The sequence below is a fragment of the Haemaphysalis longicornis genome, unplaced genomic scaffold (assembly GCF_048455015.1).
Source record: "Haemaphysalis longicornis isolate Haplotype H1 unplaced genomic scaffold, Haemaphysalis longicornis Haplotype H1 scaffold_10, whole genome shotgun sequence".
NCBI lineage: Eukaryota > Metazoa > Arthropoda > Arachnida > Ixodida > Ixodidae > Haemaphysalis > Haemaphysalis longicornis.
The window spans coordinates 60437874-60444364 of record NW_027526204.1 but is presented as its reverse complement, the minus strand read 5'-3'; the positions used below and the strand labels follow the sequence as shown (position 1 = coordinate 60444364).

Genomic DNA, 6491 nt, shown 5'->3' with positions numbered 1-6491 from the left:
GGAGACAAAATCTCTTCCTCTTATTGTCCTCATTCGATTGAGGGATGAATTAAAGATTGGGCCATAAAAGATAGACTCGACAAAGCCCACTTCTTCGTCTGGAAAAGTTCGAGAGCGGCGCTTTTCTGCATGAACACAAAAAGAATGAGGAAGATGTATATAAGGATTGTGTTAATAATGAAGATTTACTATTGTTTTATACCCACAATTTTAATGGTGGTGTTAATTTCTTAGGATTATTGAGGTGAATGACAATAGCTTATGATAAGATAAGAAGTGAATTAAGGCAGAATAACTAGAAGGAATTAAGGTTGTTCTGAAAATACGTCAATATAGCACTAAGACTATATAATAAGGATTGCCAGCGTATCTTTCCTGCTGTGTATAAGGGTGTGTATGTATACAAACTGGCACCCATCACAATAGTTGATTGATTGTTGGGTTTAACGCGCCGACGCAACGCAGGCGATGAGGCGCGCCATAGTGGAGGGCTCCAGATTAATTTTGACCACCTGGGGATCTTTATCGTGCCCCGAAATCTCGTACACACTGGCGTTTTTGCTTTTCGCCTCCATCAGAAAAGCGGCCGCCGCGGCCGGGAATCGAACCCGCGGCCTCGTGCTCAGCAGCGCAACGCCTTAGCCACTGAGCCGGCGGGTCCATCACAATAGTACAGCAGGATATGGGACCACCATGTAAACAGTGGGCATCAATAGGCGTCAGCATGTGTTTGCCTTGGAAGCACATCAGCAGATTTCAGGTCCCTGTCAAATTGAATTGTAAGCCGTGCGTCCTGTCCAAAACTACGTGCTACCATCTTCTTTCTTTAGGAAATGGCGAATGGCCGTCCTGGCAAGAATCACGGCTGGCCTGGCTCCAGCTGCTTGTCGTGGTGAGAATCCGCAAGAGCCTATCCAGGACGCTGCGCCTACAGCGCGGAAATCTGCCTCATATATATCCCCGCCTTCCGGCGGGACCCCTCCAGTCCACCAAAGCTTCGGGGTGTACCTCCTAACGGCCGCATGTGCCGTCTTCGCTGTACTGACTTCGGTAGCTCTAACAGTCACCTTTCAGGTAAGAACCCAACGGTTTCTATTGTCAGGCTACGATAGTTGCGGAATAAAATTTCACAGTCGTTTCTCCGACCACGCTGAGCACAGACCCTATAGTACACATACTAATAGTTAAGCCCTAATCACAACATATTTCGCTAAGCCCTGATCGTGACATATTTTATCCAAACAAAAACAATGGAGCCCACGTTAAATATTGGCACTTTCATGAAGGCTAAGAAATTCCGCATTCTTCAGCTCACTTCACGTTTATCAGGGGCTAATGGGCAAGAAACACTGTTTGTCTGCAATAGATCATGCAGTCCACTACAACCCCCTCCCAAGTGAGAGTTACTGATTTTTCAAAAGCGGATTCAACAGGCGGGAAAGGTCCCCGGCCTACTGAATCCGCTTAGTATCTTTAGCAAATGCCAGCAATTATAAGGGTGCTAGGAATAACTGGGGCCTTTCGGCAAACGTTCTCGCATAGATCCGTCAAAAAAACTGTTGACAGGCAAACAGAGGACGATAGAGTGTAGAGAGCGGCTGAAGAGAGCTGACTTCGAGAGTGGATAGTGCTGATTTTGCAAGGCTATCGAGGTTTCGAAGTGGGCTCAAACTCTCCGTGCGTCTAGCCAGTCCTATTTTTCTGAGAGGCGGGTTTCAAGCCTTATCGATGGGTCCCGTGACTCCCGACGCCGTGTTTTTATAGTATCGAGTGTACTGCGAATGCACTGTGGCAAAGATAAAGGAGTGAGAATGACAGCAACAAAGTGCAAGTAGTAATGGACAACAAAAGTGATGGCGGGCCACCTATGCGGCTGGTCAAGCCAGTGAACCTCACTACTAATACCGAGCGTTAGGAACTGGGACTTCTAGAATTAAGGACGTCAAGTGTGCTCGGGCAGAAAGTTGTTTTATAGGGGTCATTACATAAGTCAAGCGCATCGGTGCGCACCAAAAACCGAAGAACTGATAATCAGTCAAGCCCGGCCGCGATGGGCACTTCAGGAAGCAACCTTTTAGCTTTGATTGATTGATTGTAGGGTTTAACGCACCGACGCAGCGCAGGCGGTGAGGCGCGCCGTAGTGGAGGGCTCCGGATTAATTTCGACCACCTGGAGATCTTTAACGTGTGCCGAAATCTCGTACACACGGGGCCGTATTCTGCTGGTCATCCGACGCGCGCCGGAACGATTTCCGGCGCCCTTCCGACGCGGTTGTTTAGAGAGAGGAGAAAGTGGGCTCTCACGATTGGCTCGGAGCGGAAAACGTCAGCCGGCCTACGTCACGCGGCTATATTTTGGCTATTTTTTGGTGACGTCACGTAGCCAAAGGCTCCCGCTCGTTCTCCCGCGACCGGCGGGTGAAATCCGGCGCGGTTAAGAGCGCATCGGATTGTACGATGGCTGCGTATATGCCGCCTGTGTTCGCACTTTTGTTGGAGCTGCTGGAGGAGGATCCCGTGCCTGAGCGTCGACTGAGTGACGGCGACTTTCAGCGCCGTTTCCGTGTCAACAAGGGCCCGGCGCGGATGCTGTGCGACGCACTTAACGAGCACGTTAGGCCTCGAGTGCGACGGGGCTATCTACGGAAGCGAACGTGATGTGCGCTCTGAGGCTCTTCGCTACCGGCAGCTTTCAACAGATTGTCGGTAGCGGTGATACTCTTGGCATGACGCAGCCGTCGGTCAGCCGCAGCATTCACGCCGTTGCCAAGGCGCTGAAATTGGAAGCCCTTATCGGCCATCGAGGTGCAGCGAAGTGTCAACAGATACGAAGGTGCTGTGCGTGCTGTGTCCCTCTTCGCAACTGACAGTTTGCAAAGCGTTTTCTGCCACCATGAAACACTGTCGCACCCCGACGCCAGTCGCAGCGTTCACACTGTGGTGTCGGCACTGACGGAGCTCCGACACACGAGGGTTTTGGATACCCCGGCGACGTAAGCACGGTGTAAGTACTACTTGTTTCTGGCTACGTTTGTTACGGAAGCAAAAAATTGTTTTGCATCGAAGGGAAAAGGAGCGCGATGTCTGAAAAGCAGTCACTGAAATGCGTTTGTTTTGAGCGGTGTGGTGTGGTGGCAGTGATCTCCCATAAATTTCGCAATTGTGCATGATCAAATAGTGTGTCAAAAAAAAAAAAAACTTAGCAGATGCATGCATATGTAAATAATCTTTTAACTCTCCGGCCTATGTTCGCTTAAGTGAAATGATATCGAAAAGGTATGTCAATAAATGTAGCTAAAATGAACACGTTCAGAGGTATCGAATAGGGTGGCGTCTTGAAAGAAAAAAAGCTTATAAAGAAAGATAAACAGGTGTATTGTGTTGGTCGTCTAACTGACTTCATAAAGAACCGTGTAATATATGCGTAACGTATATCGCCCTCGCCCCGCCCCCATCGTGTGTCAACTGCTTCGGCGCCTTCACTTCGGCTGAGATGTTTCCCCCTGCTTGACACATAGTGAATAGGTGACAAGTTCAGCTTGTCGGCTCGTTTTAAGGGTTTATCGATTTCGAAATGCGGGGTGGGGAGGGGAGGGGTTGTATTTCGCAGTTGTACCGCATAGATGGGTGGGAGGGCCCTTATCTATAGTTGTAAGTAACCAATTTTCCTCTCAGGTCGCCTGCATGCTCTAATTGCCCTGCTACGCGAAACAGCGACGATTAAAAAAAAGGCACATACAACACGGCGATGTCGTTTGTCGTTGCATGCAGTTGCGGAGTGAATCAGTTCCAAGTAACCCAATTCTTTATATTCTTGCTCTTGTTTATTACCTTTTCCTTTTTTCAAACTGTGTTCTTGTTTAATGCTTTAGTACATATTTGTGTTATGTATTTCTTTCAGGTGTGCGACGCCAGTATGAAGGCCCTGACCGTGACTGCCGACTACAGTGCCTTTGTGTGACTGGCTGTTCACTTTTGCCCGTGACGTGTAAAGCCTGGCGAGTTCTGGGGTTGACGGTGGCCACCTGCTCGAGTCGTGGCTCATGACACCCCCTGCTCGTCGTCCAGGCCGCAGACACCTGAAGAAAAGTACAATGCCGCACATGCTTCGTTGTGCTCTGTCGTGAAGTGCAGCATTGCAGTTCTCAAGAGCTGTTTTCCTTGCCTGCAGTAGCACCAGCTTTTCTTCATAGGCCTCTTCTGGCAGCCAACATTGTCAGTGTGTGTTGTGTGGCTGCCTGTTGGAACGACTGACGACAATAGCTGCAGCAGCACCAAGGGACGAGGGCAGTGATACAGACGATGCGGCTGATGAGGTGCCTGCCCCCGACAGGAGCAAGAAGCTCCTGAAGGACAGGGCAACCAACGCATCTTCAGACAGCTTTGTGGCACTAAACATGTCATTTTTAACTTTCGTTTCTGATTGTGTGTGGTGTGCGGTGTTTGTTTTGTCGGGAGAAAATTGTTTTGTTGTTGTTTCATGTAGCATATACTTTGCCCTGACGCGACATTGTTTCCTGTAGAGAAGCTTCTTGTCGTTTTGTGTTTGACATGGTTGTGTGAGGACAACAGAGAAAGTTGCTTTGCTTTCGACCACTATATACTATGTCTTGACACGGTGTTGCTTGATCTGGGATAGGCCGTGACTACTGTTTTGATGGGTCGTGAGGCCTTGTTGTGGGTATAGAGACCGGTCAAGATTCTCTTGAGAAAATTCTGTTTATTACACTGTAACCGTCATTCTGCTGTGAAGCAAAGAATGATGATGCATGTACCACAAACAAAAAAAAAATAATCAGTATACTGCGGAATCTTCTGGACACAATTAGTTCAATCCAGTCAAGAGTTATATTATGACATAGCACAACCATTGCACGGTGACTTTGTTTGGAAATCTCTGACAGATCATTTTACTTAAGAGAACACGATATGCCAGTATGCATCTCCACTGTTGATACAAAAAGTAAACATGCTTAAAATATTGGAGGCTGTCTCTTAACAAAGAGTTCACTGTCATGGTTTACTCTGACATTCTCATGATAAGTGGAAAAATGGTCACAAAAGTTTCATTTACCCCACCATTGCATGTATTCTAGCACTCAGTGCTTTGATGACTGATTGCTTAGATTTTTAAAGTGATATTGCAATTTTTTCTTTCATGAAGGACACCTGCTTGTAAAAAATAATTATGATAAGCCAACAGCAGCATCTACAAAGGCGTATTGAATTTTTCCTCAATAAATCAGGGTGTTACAAGTTATGTTGAACTGTTTCCTTTTCCCCTGCATGCAGCAGCACCGTCCAAGAGTAACCAACACTGGGAAAAAATAATCGTGACAAAATCAACTATAGCATTTCTGTAGTACACAGCCTTATTTAAAGTGCACAGAAACCAACGTAACTTCATTGCAAAAATAAAGAAGGGCACATTGATGTTTGTGATGCAATGCCAAAACTGCTTTCTCTACTCCAGCTTGTTAAAGTGCTCATAGTTGGCATCTATTCTTGTTGAGGCCCACAGTACTGGTTGTTTGTTCAGGGCCTTCCACAACCAGCAGCTCTCCAGCTCCAGTGTGCCTGAAAATGTGTTCATTATGAGCTTAACGGCCAAAAAACAATAAGGGGTTGAAAATTTGGTCTCTATCTTAGTTAACGAAGCGTATTGCGGTATACTTTACCTATTTAACCCTGAAGGGTAGAGGCATTAAATAGGAAAATGGAATTACAAAATATGCTAACGTAAGAATACATTGCAGGTGCTCAATTACAAAAATTGCACCTCATTGCACAGTCACTGAGTTGTACCTATGCTTGTAGAAACAAGTGATTATTGTGGATGGAAACAATACCTGCGGGAAGGCGGTTTGATTCTCGGGATGTTTTAAGAAAAAAACTGAGCAAACTACTTCAAGTTGCATGCTTAAGCACCAAATTTGTGGGCGTGGTCGATTTGACGTGATACAGGCTTAGGCTGTTAGAGCAGTTCGTCACGCAGAATAGCATATTAATATAGCTCACGAAACAAAGCTAGGCAGGAAACGTATCCTCGGGTCGCTAAAGTCTGGAGGTCAGTACTCTCTTTCATTGACGTTGCACTTGCACCCCTGCTTTCATTAAAAAAAATTAAAACGAGCTTGCCGTGATATTACCGCGAACCATGTATGGGTTTGTTTATTTATTGTTTGTTTTTATCGCCCGGCCACGCCTGGCTCTGTTATCTGTGTCCGCGAAGCGCGTCTTCCATTCTTTATTTTTATGCCGCACGGGCTATCTCATTCAGATAAGCAGACTGTTTCGCCCTAACGGCACTAGCCCAGAATAATCTTCTCTGATCTACAATGTTCTGTATTTCAATGGACGGTTCGAGAAACATTTGCGCCGAAAGATAAAAGCGTGCAGAGCAGACGCCGCGGCATTCGATTCGACGACACTCGTCTGCACAAGTCACTCTGTTGACCGCTGCTTCGCCGCCTCTGTATTCTTTTGAGTTG

General features: G+C 46.7%; 1 long non-coding RNA gene across 1 annotated transcript; it reads left to right on the top strand.

Annotated features, from left to right (window-relative positions):
- Nucleotides 1-2217: 2217 nt before the first annotated feature.
- Nucleotides 2218-5260, top strand: LOC144158617 (uncharacterized). The gene is made up of 2 exons (XR_013320150.1): nucleotides 2218-3004; nucleotides 3902-5260. It is a non-coding gene; the product is annotated as an uncharacterized LOC144158617 (long non-coding RNA).
- Nucleotides 5261-6491: the final 1231 nt, after the last annotated feature.